Below are 18,180 nucleotides of genomic sequence, written 5' to 3' on the forward strand. Positions count from 1 at the left end.
CCGAGCTCCAAGGGCTGGTTCCTGCCTGGTGGCTCCTTGCAGGGCCTGGCTTGAGAAGTGCCAAGGAGCTGAGTGTTGCCAGGAGAAAGGGTGCAGAAGGAACGTGGATGAAGGATCAAGGTGGGGGAGCAGGAAGAAGGGAGGGTGTCAAAGGAAGCTGGGGGTGCTGGGTGAGCTGGGTGGGAAGAAAGCCAGGGGAAGAGGGTGGCTGGGGGTCTGGGCATGAGGCAGGACATTATGTGGCTTTGTGTCCACTTGCACCAAAGGCCACAGCCACACTGCCCTGAAGGTGCACAGCAATGGCACTTCCAGGGTGGGTCCTGGACTGTGTGGCTGCAATGACCTGGTCCCAGGTAAAGCACTGCTGAGAAGTCTCAGCTCCAGCCCTGCATCCTCCTATCAGCCTAACCTGCTGAGCTGTCTCCCACATGCTCCTGAAAGCCAGCACACAGGCCACCCATCCCTGCACCAGGAGACAGGCCTAAGAACTGCCTTGTGGGCACCCAGGGGAAGTGCAATATTATAAGATGCTGTGTTTCTGCCTGGCTTTGAACCAGGGACCTTTTGCGTGTTAGGCAAATGTGATAACCACTACACCACAGAAACACACTCAACAGTGTTTTCTGCTACTGCACTTTAGCTTGGGCAAATATTCGGTTGCTAACCCTTTGGCCAACAGAGATTGCTGTGGGGCAAAGGAATTCTCTGTTGCCAATTTTGTGCCCTCAGGAAGGGACCAAACTGAAGGAGGCCGGGCCCCCACCTGGGGACTCCAACCTAAACCCTGGGACCAAGGGCTTTACAAGCCAGAGAATCAAAGTTTGCTTCATTTTGCCCTCCCCCAACCCTGCAGAACCTCAAAGGCAACTCCACAGTCCCAGCGGCTGGGGGAGATGTGCATGTTAGAGCCTCTGCCCACTGAGCTGTAGCCTTCTGTGCCCAGGGAGCCAGACACCACCAGGGTGGGAAGGCAGGAGGGAAATGGGGAATGGACGAACTTTGCGAGACAGTGGTGTTGTCTGGGACCATACAGTAGAACAGTTTAGAGGTGGGTCTGAGTAGGGCACTGTGGCTTAGCTGGTTAAAGCACTTACCTAATAAACAGCAGCTCCTGGGTTCAGTTACCATTGGTGCCTTGTTGCAGCTTTTGCTCACATTTACTTATGACCTTCTGGGACACAGAAGAGGCCTCCACTGGCCACCCATGGAACTGCTGGTTCAGGAAAAGGCTGATTGCAGAGATGTGTTGGGAAGAAGGAAACCACAAGTCCCAAGAGGTTTCTCCCCCTCAAGTGAGAAGCTCCTGATGCCCACAGACCCTGACTCTCTATGGCTGCAGGAGCTGCAGAGGTTGCACCCTCAGGCTCTCTAGGCCCTGACTCCTTCACGCATTCACAAGTGTGTGTGGTGCTGACTCTCCTGTCCCAGTAATTGCAGTGAGAGCCCTGTTATTGCCAGTCACAGCAGCCCCTGCACTGGCTCCAGGCTTGTTGTTTCCTTCTTCCCAACATCCCTCCCCAGTCAGCCTTTCCTGAACCAGCAGTTCCATGGGTGGCCAGGGGAGGCCTCTTCTGTGTCCCAGAAGGACCTAGGAAAATGTGAGCAAAGGTTACAACAAGGCACCACTGGGACTTGAACCCAGGATCTCCTGTTTAAGAGGCAGGTGCTTTAGCCAGCTAAGCCATGGTGCCCTCCTCCAAAGCCTCTTTAAAATGGCTCTTTATGTTTCCAGACAACACTTTTGACTCCCAAAGTGCAGCCATTTCCCATTTCCCTCCAGCCATGGAGTCCAGGCGGTTTCTGGCCTCCTGAGCACAGAAAGCTACAGCTCAGTGGGCAGGTTGCTTTGGCCTCCTTGCCAATGGGATGCTGTTGCAGGAAGGGCTGCTCAGCAGGGACGGGGTTCACCTGTGGAGGAAGGGAAGAGTATTTGGGTGCAGACTGGCTAACCTAGTGAGGAGGCTTTAAACTAGATTTGATGGGGGCAGGTGACCAAAGCCCCCAGGTAAGTGAACAACATGGACACCTGGGAGATGGGTTAGAAATGGGAGGGAGCAGGGGCTGTAACCGCAGAGATAAATGAGGGACGAGGGACCACTGGGAAGCAAAATCTAATCTGTGTCTTAGATGCTGGTATAGACACATGGAAATGATGGGTAATGGGCAGGAAGAAGTTGGTATCACAGGGACTTGGTGGGATAATACACTTTATTGGAATTTTGGCACAGAAGGGTAGAGCTTGCTCAGGAAGGACTGGCAGGGAAAAGGGAGGAGTTTCCTTAGATATGAAACATGCGAAAACTTGGTCTGAGGCGGAGATGGACACAGGAGACAGACTTCTCAGGAGTCTTTGAGTGAGCTTAAAGGGGAGATGCCTGACGCTTTTTAAACAATTAATAAAATCATCCAAAGCGCAGCTGGTTTCACACACACTCAGCCTCACCCACAGCTGGGAGGCAGTTTGCAGGGAGCTGAAAAGAAACAGAAGAGGGGAAACTGGAGCCTGGCAGAACCAAGACTTGGGATTCTTCTGTGTCCAGATGTGCTAAGCAGCTGGCAGCCAAGCTCCCAAGTGCTGGTCTGTTCCCACCCTCCCCAGGTAGGTGAATCCCCTCCAATGGGTGTTACAGGCTGGACTTTGCCTGCCTGATTTTAGCCATGGAACTGCTCCCTGTGAGGCAAACATGACACCCCCTGCCCTGCGGAAACCAGTCCATTGCCTTATGGGAAGAGGGAAGGAGCCCCTGGAAGCACTTAGCCCCTGGCTGGCTCTGCCTGTGGAAAAGAGGAAGTAGCAAACATCAATCCATGGAGAATGTGGGCATCGATCCCACTGCCTCTTGCACGCAAAGTGAGCGCTCTACCACTCAAGCTAATTCCCCTGCCTGTGAAGAGTTTTCCTGCCCCACCCATCTTGTTCCAGAGCCCACAACATCCCTTCTGCTAAACCCACATGTAAAACTTGGCAAATATCCAGAGAAGTTGCGGTTCCCTTTACAAGACTCTGCACAGCTTAGTTCTAATCAGCCGGTCTTCCCTAGAGCCCGGAACATTGACCACGGCAGCGTCGCTCTTACGCCCAGTGTAGACACGGCCTTAGAGTGTCACAAACAAGCCCCGGACACATTCCTGGCTAGGACCAGTCACAGTCTGGGCTCAGTGAGGGTCCGTCCTGCCTGAGATGTACGTGACACAAAAGCCTCCTTTTCCCTGCCCAGTTCCCAGCACTGGCTGCAGACCTAGTGATATTTGGTGCATTGGCTGCTGTCCCTGCTGGCAGGGAGCTGTCCCGCACCCGCAGTTCATCCGCCTCCCGGGGAGGCATCAACTCTGTGAGGGGGAGAAGCCAGGGCATTTCCCTTCATGTGTAAAGACCATCACTGCCGGCCCGGGCTGGGCCAGTGCGCTGGCATCCCTCATGTCTGGAGCATCTGCCAGGGAAAAACTGAAACCGCATCATGAGATAAGGGGTCAGGGTCTCCCCCGGAAGGAGCTATAGGGGATGGGCTACCTCTACTTCTCCCCAGCAGGAAATACTGGACCAGGGGTCCCTCCCCCCCTCCCCAGGAGGAGCTATGGCACCAGGGGACCCTCCACCCCCCTGCAGGAGCCAATGGGTGCCATGGGGGCTCACACAAACAGAGGCACAAACCCTCAATATCGGTGCCCAGGGCAAAAGTCGCTCTGCTCCTGGACCAGGAACAGTGACTAGCAGTGAGGCCCCTCCCTGGCAGCACCGTGTCAGACGGTTTCTTCTCGGCCTGGTGCCTCCTGAATGCTGGGAGGAGCTGCCTGATCCGAGGGGCTGCAGTTCCCTGGAGAGAGGGGCTGGCTACATCTACCCTGCAGACTTCTTGCTCAAGAACTGTTTTATGCAAAAGGTCTTGCACAACAGTGTGTCCACACTCCCATGTGCTGTTGCACAAGAGAAGTGCTTTTCTGTAAGAGCGCCCATGGCAGTGTGGACGTTCTCCTGCGCAGGAAAGCTCTGATGTCCACTTTAGCCATAGGGCTTTCTTGAGCAAGAAACCCCTGTTGCCTGTCCACACTGCCTCCTTGTGGATGAGTTCTTGCGCAAGAGGGCTTATTCCTGATGGGGAGAGGAATAACTCTTGTGCAAGAAGCCCTGTTTTCTGATGCTGTACTATACATTTACATGTGCAAGAACGTACGTGCAGTGTAGATGCTCTGCAAGTTTTTGTGCAAGAACATCTGCTCTTGCGCAAAAAGCCGGCAGTGTAGACACAGCCCTGGAATGCAGACACAGTCTGAGACAGACAAGGAAAGGAAGTGGCCAGAACCTCCCCCCGCAGGCTAGTCCTCAACAGGATAGGTGCGTCTATACATCACCCTCATCTCGAAGTGAGCTGTGCAGTGTGAGCGGCTGCCCAGGACCCCCAGGGGAAGGTCTGTGGGGAGTTTCCAAGGCAACAACAACAACAAAGTTTCATAATCTACACTCATGTGACTGATTTATTCCTCCACTAACAAGTGTCTCTGAAGGGATGAGAAATGCAGGGCCCAGGTGCAGGGAGCCGGGTCACATTCTCCTGCCTGATTCTCAGTCCTGGCTGAAGCCTGGCGACAGAGAGAAGAGGCCAATGCAAACAGCCCCATGGCAGCGAGGGAGTCAGTACGTGGGTGCGTGGAGCAGGGAGCTGGGGGCAGAGCTGGGCTCTAACTCACTAGGGATGTGTCCCATAGCTCAAGATAAGTGATGCAATTGGGTAGCTTATTTTGAGTCAATTTTGAAATAGCTTATTTTGTAATTCGGTGCTGACTACACAGCACTTATTTCCAAATAAATCGCTATTCCAAAATGCCTCTCACTCCTCCTGCCATGAGGTTTGCAGGGATGTCGGAATAGCGAGCCCGTTATGGTTTGAAACAAGGGGCTTGCTCTTAAGACGCGTCAGTGTGATATGAGCACCACGTCCCCTAAACCTCCGAGCTAGCCGGCCCACGGGTGTCAGTCCCACAAGTGGCTCTTTCAGAAAGGAGCCTCAGGCCGCCACAGAGACCTTGTGGGGTCTAGAACAAGGTGGGTGGGGCAGGTGAGGTGCTCATATGCAGTGAGTTAACTGAAATGGGAAACCCCTTGGTTTGTGTGCAAAAAGTAGTGGGATTGATGCCCATGTTCTCCAACTGCAGCTTTGTCCTGGTTACTAGTTTTCACTGTTGGGGGCTCTGTGACCCCCTTCCCTCTTCCTACCTGCTCTCCCAAAAGAGACAGATCTGGCTCCACTTCCTTTTCCCCCAGCAATTGCCAAGCTGCAAAGCAGAGAGTGGAGATATCAACACCAACAATCCATCAGGCTCTGTGGTGCAATGGAAAGCATGTTGGACTTCTAAGCTGCATTGGTTAATGTGAGCCCAGCTAGATATTCAAAGGTTGTGGGTTCAAGTCCCACCAGAGTCACTTTAGCTGCTTCCTCATTTCCAGGATGCAGCTTTTACAGACTAGTCAACCCTTAGGCTGACACTGGGGTGGGCTGGCATCCAGGCAATTCCCAGCAGACCCCAGTGAGGGTGGAGGGAAGGGCTGGTACTTGGGGGTTGTTCTGAGATGCTGCAGGTGCCAATAGACCCTCCATGTCTCCTACCAGTGCTGTGCAACACGCAGGCTTGGAACTTTGCTGGAAAAAAGCACCAGTCTAGACGCGGATCTTTCAGAAAATAAAACCTTTTCCAAAAGATCCCTTAATACTTATCTTAAGGGTTTATTTTCTGAAAGATCCAGCAAAGCTCCGAGCCAGAAAACAGCGGAAGCCATTTTTATGCAAATGAAGTGGGGGGGGGGATTTAAATCCCCGTATCATTAGCAATTGTGATGTGTCTAATTTGCATCCCTTTTACGGAAAAGGGATGCAGTGTAGACACAGCCTTAGTGTAGATGTAGCCTCTGTGAGTTACCAGCAGTGGGGCTGTTAGTGTCGGCATCTAACTAATTGCACCATTAGGCCATGTCTTCACTCAGGTGGAGATTGCTGCTGCAATCCATCTTCCAGAGCTTGATTTAGCATGTCTAGCTAAGCCTCACTAAATCAAACCCCTAGAGCACCTCCTGCTCTTTGCTACTATCCTGCTCCCATTGTGAGGGAACCACCAAGCTCAGCTGAAGGTAAAACCAACTCCAGATACATGTTGAAAAATGGTGGGAAGAAAGGACCCATTGATCTGGCAACAAGGCACCACTGGGAGTTGAACCCAGGATCCCCTGCTTACAAGGCAGGTGCTTTAACCAACTAAGCCCTGGTGCCTTCCTTGAAAGCAACTGTAAAATTGCACTCAAGGTCTGCGCAGCCCCAGACATTAAATTGGCAGCTGGAACCCAAAACCTTTGTGTCAATTGTAGCCCCAGGCCCCAAAGGGACAGACCCAAGGCAGCCGCCTGGTCCTAAGGCTGGGCCTGCAGCCAGGGGGAAGGAGAAGAATCTCTCCTTTCAGCTGGAGTTGAATCAGCCACCTAAGGGCACTTGCCGAGCACCCGCTACAGGCCTCTGCTCTGCCAGCTGAGCTATGGAAGGTGCCTGGGGCAGGCGGCTTTGCCCAGGTGGCCCTTGGACGAGTGTCAGGGCAAGAGCCCCCCGAAGGGGCCGGCCTCCCAGGGAGGGGCAGAGGAACCCAGCAGCACAGGGGTGTCACAGGCACTTCACCCGCAGAAGGACCCTTGAGTGATCCAGACAGAAACGCCGCGTCTCGCTCCCTGCAGCTCCCCTTGCTGCCCTGGCAGGCGCTGCCCCTTCTCCCACCGGCCTGGGCCTGGCCTCCCTCCCCCGCCTGGCACCATAGAAAGCCCCTTGGCGTGAGCCTGGGCAAGCCAGGGGCCTCAGGCCTGTCCCCTCTGAGGGGCTTGTGCCTCGGCCTCCTCTGCCCTTGGTGCCGGCTCTCCCGGCTGCCCCTGAGCGCTGCTGGCCAAAGGAGGCAGCAAGGCAGGAGAGGGGGGAGGAGCAAGTCCCGCTGAGGCCGACAGCTCTGGCTCAAGCCTCCAGCCCCAGCACAAAACCTTCAGCCGGGCCCGTGTGGCTCCCTCCTGCCCCCGCACACGCTCACAGGGGGAAACGTGCCCCATGTTCCATCCCTGCGCCAGGCCTGGGCGACGGGCTCAGCCCTCGAGCATCCCACAGGGCCTGTGAGGGACGGACTGAGAGCAGGGCCCCACCGACACCCCCCGTCCTGCCCCACTGGCCTGCGTGCAGCGCTGGCACGGGACAGGCAGGAACGGCAGCCGGGGAGAAAGTAGCTTGGACTGACGGGCGAGTCTCACTTGCTCACCAGACTCCCAGGTCCTGGGTACTGGGGCCAGTCCCCCTGTGGTCAGAGCCCCCCGGCCACAATGCTACTCCAGGGGGCCTGGCTCCAGGGCCACCCAACCCCAGGGCCTGGGGGGCTGGAGGCCTTTGCCCTGGAGTCTCAGAGCTCCCCCAGTGTCGGCTGCCGCTGGCCTGAATGGTGCTGGATACTCCTGCTCCCCTCCCAGCAGGCTGGCCCTGCGCAGGCTCTGTGCTCGCTGGAGCCTTCTCCTGCCAGGTCCCCAGCCTGCTCCTGGCAAAGCCTCAGCCTGGCTCCTTTCCTGCCCTCTGCTTGCGGGGCCTTTGGGGGCCGGCTCCGAGCAGATCCCCTGAGCCCCAGCATTGGGTGCAGCACTGCTGGGCCCCCGGAGCCCGGGCTGCAGCCAGGAGGGGGAATCTCCCGCAGGGCCGGTGGAATGTAGAAATCTGCTCCCTGGGAACCTTTCCCATGGCAGCGCCCCTGCCTGGCCAGTCCCTGCCCGGCCCAGCCCCTGCCCCAGGGTGGGCAGCATTTGGGGGGGCAGGTAGGAAAGGCCCCCCCTTCCCTACCCAGAGAGCAGACCCCACCAGGGCTGCAGTGGGAGGATCTGGCCCAGGGCTGCTCTCAGCAGAGGGGGCTGTGATCCCAGCCTGGGGCCAGGGAAGCTGCTACCAGCTCGTGCGGGGCGGGGGGAGCCATCCCAGAGAGGGTGGGGGCAGATAAGACGGGTGAAGGGGAACAGGAATGTGTGAGGTGGGGCAGGAAGGGGAGGCAGGAGGTGCTGAAGGGAGGTTGGGGGGATCAAGCCAGACATGGGGTGACTGGGAGCAGGGGTGCAATGGAGCGAAACTTGGGGGGGTCACAGGAAGGGAAAGGGGGCAGGGGAGGTTGGGAGGAGACAGGGGGAACAAGAGCAGCCTGGCTGGGGGAGGGGGAGACACAGGGCAGGGCTTGTACAGAAGGAGAGGGGGGAGATACAATGGCAGCTCCCCCACCCCCATTGGGCAGGAGGGGGGGCAGAGGTGACTGGTGGGAGCATTGGGGGCACCAACTCCTCTGCCCCCAACAAAATTTCTGAAGTTTATAACCAGGGTGTCCCAAATGCCCCCTGCCTCTGTGGGTGCCTCTCCCTGCGCCCCTCCCTCTGCAGGCTCCAGTCCCCCTGCAGGAGGACCTGCCCTCTCCAGCAGCCTGAGGGGAATTTCTTCTGTGAATTTTTTTATGTGTAGATACCTGCAAACACTGATCTGTAGGGACTGGCAACAGTTTATTTCCTTTTGCAGATTTGTTATTTGCATAATGAATATGCAGATATGTAAATGTAATGTTACCGGTCTGGCAAAAGTTTGTGAATGGGTTTGGCCATCCATGGTATTAAAAAAAGGTTAGTAATCACTGGCCTGATCCATGGGGGGTGGCCAAATGCAAGGCAGGGAAAACACTAGGGCTCTGTCTACACTCACAGATGCTTGCATGAGAAATATGCAAATGAGGCTACGCATGGAATATCGCTGGGCCTCATTTGCATACCTAATGAGCTGCAATTTTTGCAGAAGAGGCTCTTGCTCCAGAAGGAGCTGTCTACACTGCCCCTTCCTGCGCAAGAAAAACCCTCTTGTGCAATGCCGCTACGACAATTATTTTCAGGAAGAAAGACATTGCACAAGAGGGGTTTGCTTGCACAAGAAGGGGCAGTGTAGACAGCTCCTTCTGGCACAAGAGCCTCTTCTGTAAAAATGGTGGCTCATTAAGTATGTAAATGAGGCTCCATGATATTCCACGCTTAGGCTCATTTGCATATTTCTCGCGCAAGAAGCTGGGAGTGTAGACATAGCCTAAGTGAAGGTGGGGGGGTATTTTCCCCACCAGGGCTTTGTCCCTCGGAATCCCTGGGGACGTTGGGTTTTCTCTTGTTTGGTTTCCCTTTTCCCTGCTTCCCTCCTCACTGGGGGGAGGGGGCGGCTCTCTCACCCTTTTGGTGGGAAGCCCTGGCACAGGGATGGGCTGTGAAGATGCTCTGAGAGCGAGTCCCTGGGCTATTTGGGGAGCGAACTTGCACACGTCTAGCTTTTCACCTGTCACCAGGATGGCCTAGTGTTTAAGGCATTGGACTTAAGATCTAATTGAAGTTTGTCTCTGCGGGTTCACACCCCACTCCCAGTAATTTCCTGTTTTGGACAGACATCCATCTGTATGGTGATTTGCCCTTCTATGAGGGCAGGAGACTGGAATTCATCTCTGAAGGTCCCTTTGGCTATGTCTGGTGGCATCTTGCCATGTGTGAGATGTGCTTTTGTGCAAGAGGATCCATGGCAGTGTGGGTGTTCTCCTGTGCAAGAAAGCTCTGATGGCCATTTTAGCTATAGGGCAAGAAACCCTTGTCCCGCATCCACACTGCCCTCTTGCGCAAGAGGACTTACACCTGTTAGAAAAGAGCGTAGCTCTTGCACGAGAAGCCCTTTCTTACAACACTTTACTGTAAAACTTCATGCACAAGAGCGAGTGGGCAGTGTGGATGCTCTGCGGAAGAACGGCCCTTCTTGCGCAATAACCCGCCTGTGTAGACATAGCCCATCAGTGTGGACCCAGCATTCCAGTTCTAGTCCCAGTTCTGATTGGCTGAGCTGGGAGGAAGTCACAAGGAGGAGACTCAGGACTTCCTTGTTCTCCTTAATTCCCAGCAAATGAGCCAGAACCAATTGACTGCTCGGGGAATTGTTCTGCTTCTCGCCAGTGGTTGTCTCTGAGCAGTTCCTGAGTCTCTCTGTGTCCCGGTGCTTCTAACCCACTGGCTGAGCCATCCCTAGGCTGGGCTGTGGGGCTGTATCTCACTGGAGGTCACGTTATTCTGATCAGTCAGGATGTGAAACTCCAGACTGAGGGGGAGTTTCAGCATCTGGGTCCTGTGCCCAGCGCTGCCCCAGACTGGCTGTGTGAGGTCAGACAAGGCCCTTTGCCTTTCTCAGCCTTTGTCTCTCCCTCTGTCAGTTGGGGGGAACAATCCCCTCCTGCCTGCCCCATGGTGGGGGGAGCTGGGAGGAGTGGTGTGAGGGTGTTGCTAGCAGCAGTGAGTACTAGGAGGTGTCCTGTCACCTGGGCTCCGTGTAGGGTGGCCAGATGGTTTCTACAAAAATACCAGAGACACTTGACATGACATCACAATCGACATTATTGTTATTATTAAGAAAATACCGGACATTTCTATTTCTATTTTCTCAGTTTGTTTCCTGATCAGAAAGCTCAAATGCTGGATTGTCTTGTTAAAAACCAGACACCTGGCAACCCAGCTCCATGTCAGCAGGGAAATGCAGTCGAACACCTCCCCCCGTATGCTGGCCCAGCCTTGTGCCTGCTTGTGCCTGCTGGTGGGGCTGCCTCCCCCCACATCAGTGGGGCCTCCTGCCCATGTTGGTGCAGCCAACATGCATGGCCTGGCAGCCATGTCGTCTGGGGGCAAGAGCAGGGAGAACGGCGCCTTCCTAGCCCAGCCAGCCCCCCCATCCCATCGCCGAGAGAACTTTCCCCCAATGCCAGCCCCATGCTCAAGGGCTTTGGAAAAGGGCCAGGCCAAAGTAGCTCCCCCTAGCTCCTACTGAGCCTCTGCCAGAGCTGCCCCTCCTCAGGCTCTGCCTTGTCACCAGACAGACCCTGCTCTGCTCCAGCCCCCTCGCTCTGTCTGAGTCACTCCTGGAGCTGGTGGGACTAGACAGCTGCTGTCCTATGGGATGTGGCACTTCTTGGGAAACCATCTCTCAGTTCCCATGGGGAAAAAGCAAGCCAGGGCTTCCCAATCAAACCTCAGGTCACAGTTCTATACCCCAGGTGGGACTTGAACCCACAACCCCTGGCTCCGGAGACCAATGCCTTGTCCATTAGGCCACCGGGGCCACACTAAAAAAAGAAGAGAAGGGACAGAAATTCTCTGTCCCAAAGGCTCACCCCTCACATTGGCTGGGCAGACACGTCCCTCCCCTCTACCCCAGCAGACACGTCTGCAGCCCCTGGCAGGGAGGCGGCTGGGCAGGTCGCTGCAGAGCTGAGCCCGGGATGGCAGCAGTGCAGGCTGGTCGGCCACAGCCCTGGGAGAGCAGCTGGGGGGCTCAGCTGGGGGGAGACGGGCCCGTGTGCTCTGCTGCTCACTGACGAGCTGGCTGCCCAAGTGCCCACACAGACGCTTCTTCAATCCCCGCCCCCCTCAGCCGCCTACCCCCAGCCTCTTCCAGCACAGCCTGCCCCCCCCCCCCAGGGCTTCCACAGGGGCCTCTGTCCCAGGGGGAATGGGGAGCCCCTGCCCCCGGCACCCATCCACCCTGCTGCTGCTCCCACCAGAGCAGAGGATTCACCCCGTACAAGTAAGTGCCTCTGTCCCCCCTGACCCCGGCTGCTGGGTTCCCTCCTGTTTAGCTGCCTGGCCCCAGGTAAGGTCCCATGAGACTGCTCATATCACCCCCTCAGCACGGAGCCCTGGGCAGCCACCCTGCTTGCTCAGGTCTCAGGCTGGCAGGGCCTGCAGAGATACTGGGTTTGAATGACAAGGTGTTGGAGCAGCTATTAAAAGGCTTCTTCCTTGGCAGGGGCATTGTGCTTGTGGATTGGCTATTTCTTGGATGACTGGTACTTGCACATGCAGCTGGGCTTTAGCAAATCAGAACGATGCGAGTCGTGAGTAACCCAGCGCCTCTGGACATGGGAGTGGAGTAAAAAGTACAATATTGTCTAAAAAAAATAAAATAATTTGAATAAAAATCAAAGTGTGACAAAAATAAATTACTTGAGTAAAGTAGAAATACCCAAAAAAGGTTTTGAGCAGTGTGATCAAGTATTTCTACTTTATTACTTTCCACCTCTGCCCGGCAGGCAGGGGTTCTTGGCCCCTTGCTGGTCTGCGGACTGGCCGTTTGTTACCACTGACTTAGAGGAGCCCCAGGAACTGCAGTTGCAGGAAGAAACAGCAGGGCTGTGTCTACTCTGGCACCCTTTTCCGGAAAAGGGATGCAGATTAGCCAAGTCAGAATTGCAAATGCAGCGGGGATTTAAATTTTCCTGATTTTAAGAGGAATAAGGGATCTTCTGGAAAAGGCTTTATTTTCCGAAAGATCCCGTCTAGACTGGCGCTTTTTTCCGGCAAAGCTCCGAGCCGGAGGAAAGCAGCAGCCATGTTCATACAAATGCAGCGGGGGAAAATTTAAATCCCCGCTGCATTTGCAATTCTGACTTGGCTCATCTGCATCCCTTTTCCGGAAAAGGGTGCCAGTGTAGACGTAGCCCAGGAGATTTTGATTGGCTGCCAGGTGCTCCACATGCTTATCAGGAGGCGTGTTTCTGTAATCAGGGACATGGAGCATATTCAAATATGCAGATTTCTAAACCTGGTGGAGTGTGTTTGAATGGGACAAGCACTTTGCTGAGATTATTTCTGTTTTTTAGTTTTCTAAGTGTTGTGTGAAAACATTCCTCATGAGGAGAAAGTGAATGCACACAAGTGTGGGTGTGTAGGGAAGCGGGTGCTAATAAGACTGTACTTTCAGGGATCATTTCTATAGTTGGTCTGCGGACTGGCAGTTTGTTACTTAGAGGAGCCCCAGGAACTGCAGTTTCGGGAAGAAACATCAGGAGATTTTGATTGGCTGTCAGGTGCTCCACATGCTAATCAGGAGACGTGTTTCTGTAAACAGGGACATGGAGCATATTCTAATATGCAGATTTCTAAACCTGGTGGAGTGTGTTTGAATGGGACAAGCACTTTGCTGAGATTATTTCTGTTTCACACAAGTGTTGTCTGAAAACATTCCTCATGAGGCGAAAGTGAATGCACATGAATGTGGGTGTGTAGGAAAGAGGGTGCTAATAAGACTGTACTTTCAGGGATCATTTCTATATTTGGTAACTAGAGAAATGCAGCTGAAAGTGGTTTGTCTTGCTAACCATGAGGATGAGTGACAGTGTTTTCCTCTAAGCATAAAGCAAGCAGACAGTGTTGCTTTAATGTCATTGCTGTTTGTTATTGATGATTGTTCCTTCTTTTCTTGGGGGAAGCTGGAAGAAGAGAGCACAGCCTGAGTGGTTGGCTACTGTAAAACAGTTCAAAATTAGTTTTGCAGTAGAGAGGAATGGGGATTTCTCTTTATTGTTTTGTCTTGGCTTTTGTTTAATTCCTGGATTTACTTGTCGGCTACATCTACACTGGTATGATTTTGTACAAATACTTTTAATGCAAGAATTTTTGCGTTAAAGCATTTGTACAGGAGAGCACCTACACTGGCATGTGCTTTTGCGCAAGAGATGTGCTTTTGCGCAAAAGCATTCGTGCCAGTGTAGATGCTCTCGTGTTTAAGAAAGGTTCAATGGCCATTTTAGCCATTGGGCTCTGTTGCGCAAGAAATTAACGTTGCTGTCTACACTGGCTCTCTTGCGCAAGAATACTTGACAAGAGGGCTTATCCGTGAGTGGGCGCGTCAGAGTATTTGTGCAAGAACCACTGATTTTGTACATTACAAACTCAGTGTTCTTGCGCAAATACTCGTGGCCAGTGTAGACAGGCGGTAAGATTTTGCGCAAAATCTTGCCAATATAGACATAGCCGAACTGCTCTGGTCCTGATCCTGATGTTTTCATGCTTTTCTCTCACCTGCTGCTGGGTCTTTTTCCATGTGCTTCTCACACTGGATTTAGCCAGCCCCTTGGATCTGCCTTATGCCTTGTCTCCCATCTGTTCCCTAGTGGCCCTGTGGGAGGCAGAGACTAGCCGCAGCCCAGTGTTAATTATCCCTTGGGTTAGTGTCTTTCTCCCATAACGTGTAGCTAAGATATTTGTTAGTAACTGGCAGGCGCCGCAGGGGCTCACCCCGGAACAGAGACACACGACCTCAATATTGGTGCACAAGACAAAACTCACCTGCTCCTGGAACAGGAACACTGACTAGTGGTGAGGCCCCTCCCTGGCAGCACCGAGCAGTGAGAGCTGAGTGAAGGGGGAGGCAGGCCCAGGGGGAGAAGGCTCCATGACTGTGTCAGAGGGAGGCTCTGCCCTGGCCAGTGGGGAATCGTTGCCTCTCCGAGGGGCCCAGGCCTGATGGGTCATTTCCCCAGGTTACTGAGTGGGGGCTGGAGCCAGTTCTGGGTTGTCTCCTCCCACAACCAAACTGAACCAATGGATCTTGTGCCGACCTGCCTGTGTGCTGGGCTAGTGCTGTGTGTGCCACAGAGCTTCCAGCAGGGCTGCCCACATGGGAGAGGGGAGGGGCAGTTTGAGTCACCCAGCTCTGCCCCTTCTGGAAATGAAAATGACAGGTGTTGTCTTAGCAGTGCCAGGGAGGTGGTGGGAAGGAGCCTGAAGTAACCTCTTGGGCCAGAGCTGCTGTCACATAGGTGAGAAAAGAGACTAGGCAGCTGTCACATGAAACTGCAGGCTGGTTTCCCTGACTGGGAATTGAACCCAGGCCACAGCAGTGAGAGTGCTGGATCCTAACCACTAGACCATCAGGGACACATGAAACATGCCTTTTTGCTCACCTACACTAGCCTTTCACAGGCCATTTTCTGTCCACTTCAGGATGGGGTGGCAGGTCCATTCTCCCTTGCCCAGAGGCGACAAGAAGAGAAACCAAACAGAACATCAAAGCAGACAGACTGAGTCATGTGAGTTGTCCAACTAGCCCAGGATCCTGTCTCACGACAGCAGCCAATTTCATTGTCCCGGGGGAATCCTCAGGACAGACAGTTATTAAGTGATCCCTCCTGTTGCCCATTTCCAGTTTCTAGAATACACCAGCTAGGGACACCTGCCCTGTCCATCCCGGTTAAATGCCATTGATTGACCTTTCCTCCATTAAATTATCCAGTTCTGTTTTGGACCTTCTTGTAGATTTCACCTCCACAACATCCTCTGGCAAGGAGTTCCACTGGGCGCAAAAATGTTTCCTTTTGGTTTATTTTTAACTTGGTTTCTGGGCTCCCTGAAGCCCTTTCACACACAAGGGCTTTCTCTGCAGTGCACTGGGGGGAGAAACCCCTGAGCCAGTGACACAGACTGACCTAGGCGCAGGCCAACAAGGGGGGTTTCAGTGAAGCTACATGTGAATGGATCCATCTAGTAACCCCTGCCAGCCACACGCACAAGGGAGGGGACTTTAGCCAAGAAATCAAGGACTCTGAGGAGGGGTTGGAAGTGAAGGGGTTAATCAGATGACAGGAGTTTCCAATGCTGGGCTGTGGCTAAGATAGACGAGGGGATGTCACAGGGCACTAACACAGCAAGGAGACCCGAGAGGGCCCTGCTGCACCGAGAGACATGGCAAAGCCTGGGATTGAAAAATATTTTATCTTAGGCTCCCCACACTGAGCTCCCCATAAACCCCTCTAGCTGGTTATTAACTGTCCGAGATGTCTGGCAGCCGTGTCACAAACATGATGCCGTTGTGCCCGGCCCAGGAAGGCGAGACTGGTCTTTCCTGCCACCTGCAGTTTGACTGGCTCCTTCCCCCCATTCCTGCCTTAGCTCCCGGGCTGACCTGGCAGCTGAAGTGGTCGGGGGCCCAGCAGCCTGGGCAGGGAATGGACTCCCCAAGGGGCCCACGGTGAGAGACAGGGGGCTGGCGGCTCAGGGAGGGGCGGTCCCAGGAGGCAGAGGCAAGTCACTAAACCAGACACCCCTGTGGCCAGCATGGGGCTTGCACCCACGACCTGGGCGTTATCAGCATCAAGCTCTAAACAGCTGAGCCAGCAGCCCACGAGGGGCCCTTTGGAAAAGACCCCACAGGCAGCTGCAGGGACGTCTCTGCCGCTGCCACGAGCTCGTCTCTGATGGGGCCACGGGCGACTCACTGAGATGTGGGCTGGCTAGTGCAGAGTCAGAGGAACAGGAGCCTGGGTGGGTTCAGGGGGGCCTTGAGCAGGAGCAGGTTTTGGGGGAGGGGCTGCTGGGCCACTGAAGCAGGTGACCAGTGGTTGGCAGCAGTTCTGTGGGCTGGGCACATGGTCCCATCACCTGGACATATGGCGCCTCCCTCTGTGGCTTGGGCTGGAGGAGCCATGGGCCAGTCACTGCAGCAGCAGGAATTTGGGATCAGGTCACCCCACTGGGGACAATGGTGGGAAGAGAAGAGTTTTCCCTGCCATTAGGGGAAAGCTGGCCAGACCTTTTAGCCACTGGGTCTGTGCAGACTGGATCCTCCTCCTACCAGTTCTCTGGCCTGAGTCCTGCAAAGCTCTCAGCCTTTTGCCTGTTTCTGCTTCCCTGTCCATAGCAGGCAGCTAAAGTGTGTGTCTGGGGGGGGGCAGGGGGGTGAGTAGTCACTGCAGTGCACAATCAGGTGGCCAACATGGGGCTTGAACCCACGACCTTGGCGTTATTAGCACCACACTCTAACCAACTGAGCTAGCCGGCCTTCAGGAGCTGAGTTCACAAATGGCCCTTTCAGAAAGGCGCCTCTTCTCTGACAGGGCCACTTGCAACTCACTGTGATGTGGGCTCACTAGTCCAGATGCTTTGAGGTTTGGTCAAGGTGGCTGGCGGCCGCCATGGTACACTGAGACCCAGGGCAAAGAAGCAGCCGGAATCTCCTGCTGCCAGCACCTTGCCTCCCAGCTTCTTCCCTGTCGGCAGCAGCCGCAGCCCCTTTCAGCCACTGGGAAGAGAGGCAGGAATGGGGCCAAGTAACGAGTCAGGCTGAGGGGGGCAGGCAAAGCTCATCTTGTCTTGCAGGGCCACTGGCAACAGCTTCTCTCTTGTGCGCTGCTGCTGAGGAGAAAATCACCCTGAGAGGGACCGGAAAGACCAATTTAAAAGATTGTTTGGGGGGGGGACCTGCTAGCGCCAGGGGGGCAAGAGTCAGAGCCTGGCAGCTCCTGGGGACCACAAAAGAGACCACAAGGGTAAGCAGCAAGCTCCAGGCAGGTTAAGTTTTAGGGCCCAGCCCATCTCAGCCAGGCAGACCAGCATCAGACTGAGCTCCAGGGGGCATCAGACACCCAGCAGGAGGCACAGAACTCTCTCTTTCTCTGGGGAGCCTGCAGATAAGGAGCCCAAAGCTCATAAAGTTGGAGGGTTTTGCAGCAACCAGCCCAACCCCAGCAAATCCCACAGAGATTTGAACTCAGATCACATGATTCAGAGTTCTGAGTGCTGCCTCTTACACCATGGCTACATCTAGACTGGCATGTTTTTCCGGAAATGCTTTTAACGGAAAAGTTTTCCATTAAAAGCATTTTCAGAAAAGAGCGTCTAGATTGGCAGGACACTTTTCCGCAAAAGCACTTTTGCGGAAAAGCGTCCGTGGCCAATCTAGATGCGCTTTTCCGCAAAAAAGCCCCGATCGCCATTTTCGCGTTCGGGGCTTTTTACAGAAAAGAAATCTCTGCTGTGTACACTGGCCCTTTTGCGCAAAAGTCTTTTGGAAAAAGCCTGGACTCAGAAGCTGGGAATGGGTGATGGGAGGGATCACTTAATAACTGTCTGTCCTGAGGATTCCCTCAGGACAATGAAATTGGCTGCTGTCGTGAGACAGGATCCTGGGCTAGCTAGAGAACTGGCATGACCCAGTCTGGCTGCCCAGAAACCAAGTTAAAAATAAACCCAAAGGAAGCATTTTTGCACCCAGTGGAACTCCTTGCCAGAGGATGTTGTGAAGGTGAAATCTACAAGAAGGTCCAAAACAGAACTGGATAATTTAATGCAGGAAAGGTCACTCAATGGCATTTATCCAGGATGGACAGGGCAGGTGTCCCTAGCTGGTGTATTCCAGAAGCTGGAAATGGGCAACAGGAGGGATCACTTAATAACTGTCCTGAGGAATCCCTCCGGTCAATGAAATTGGCTGCTGTCATGAGACAGGATCCTGGGCTAGTTGGACAACTCACATGACTCAGTCTGTCTGCTTTGATGTTCTGTTTGGTTTCTGTTCTTGTCCC

The 18,180-nt window shown here is 54.2% G+C and overlaps 7 non-coding genes and 1 pseudogene across 7 annotated transcripts; 3 read left to right on the top strand and 5 right to left on the bottom strand.

Moving 5' to 3' along the window:
* Nucleotides 1–533: 533 nt before the first annotated feature.
* On the bottom strand, nt 534–606 carry TRNAV-AAC (transfer RNA valine (anticodon AAC)). The gene has a single exon. It is a non-coding gene; the product is annotated as a tRNA-Val (tRNA).
* Nucleotides 607–5,314: 4,708 nt separating this feature from the next.
* TRNAR-UCU (transfer RNA arginine (anticodon UCU)) lies at nt 5,315–5,419 on the top strand. Its single transcript has 2 exons — nt 5,315–5,351; nt 5,384–5,419. It is a non-coding gene; the product is annotated as a tRNA-Arg (tRNA).
* A 767-nt stretch (nt 5,420–6,186) lies between these two features.
* On the bottom strand, nt 6,187–6,260 carry TRNAT-CGU (transfer RNA threonine (anticodon CGU)). The gene has a single exon. It is a non-coding gene; the product is annotated as a tRNA-Thr (tRNA).
* Nucleotides 6,261–11,086: 4,826 nt separating this feature from the next.
* Nucleotides 11,087–11,159, bottom strand: TRNAR-CCG (transfer RNA arginine (anticodon CCG)). The gene has a single exon. It is a non-coding gene; the product is annotated as a tRNA-Arg (tRNA).
* Nucleotides 11,160–12,784: 1,625 nt separating this feature from the next.
* LOC149522665 (small nucleolar RNA U3) lies at nt 12,785–12,867 on the top strand (annotated as a pseudogene).
* A 254-nt stretch (nt 12,868–13,121) lies between these two features.
* On the top strand, nt 13,122–13,337 carry LOC142826108 (small nucleolar RNA U3). The gene has a single exon (XR_012900376.2). It is a non-coding gene; the product is annotated as a small nucleolar RNA U3 (small nucleolar RNA).
* A 1,349-nt stretch (nt 13,338–14,686) lies between these two features.
* On the bottom strand, nt 14,687–14,758 carry TRNAE-CUC (transfer RNA glutamic acid (anticodon CUC)). Its single transcript has one exon. It is a non-coding gene; the product is annotated as a tRNA-Glu (tRNA).
* A 1,826-nt stretch (nt 14,759–16,584) lies between these two features.
* On the bottom strand, nt 16,585–16,658 carry TRNAI-AAU (transfer RNA isoleucine (anticodon AAU)). Its single transcript has one exon. It is a non-coding gene; the product is annotated as a tRNA-Ile (tRNA).
* Between the last annotated feature and the right edge of the window lie 1,522 nt (nt 16,659–18,180).

The sequence above is a fragment of the Pelodiscus sinensis genome, chromosome 19 (assembly GCF_052426305.1).
Source record: "Pelodiscus sinensis isolate ZL-2025 chromosome 19, ASM5242630v1, whole genome shotgun sequence".
Lineage (NCBI taxonomy): Eukaryota > Metazoa > Chordata > Testudines > Trionychidae > Pelodiscus > Pelodiscus sinensis.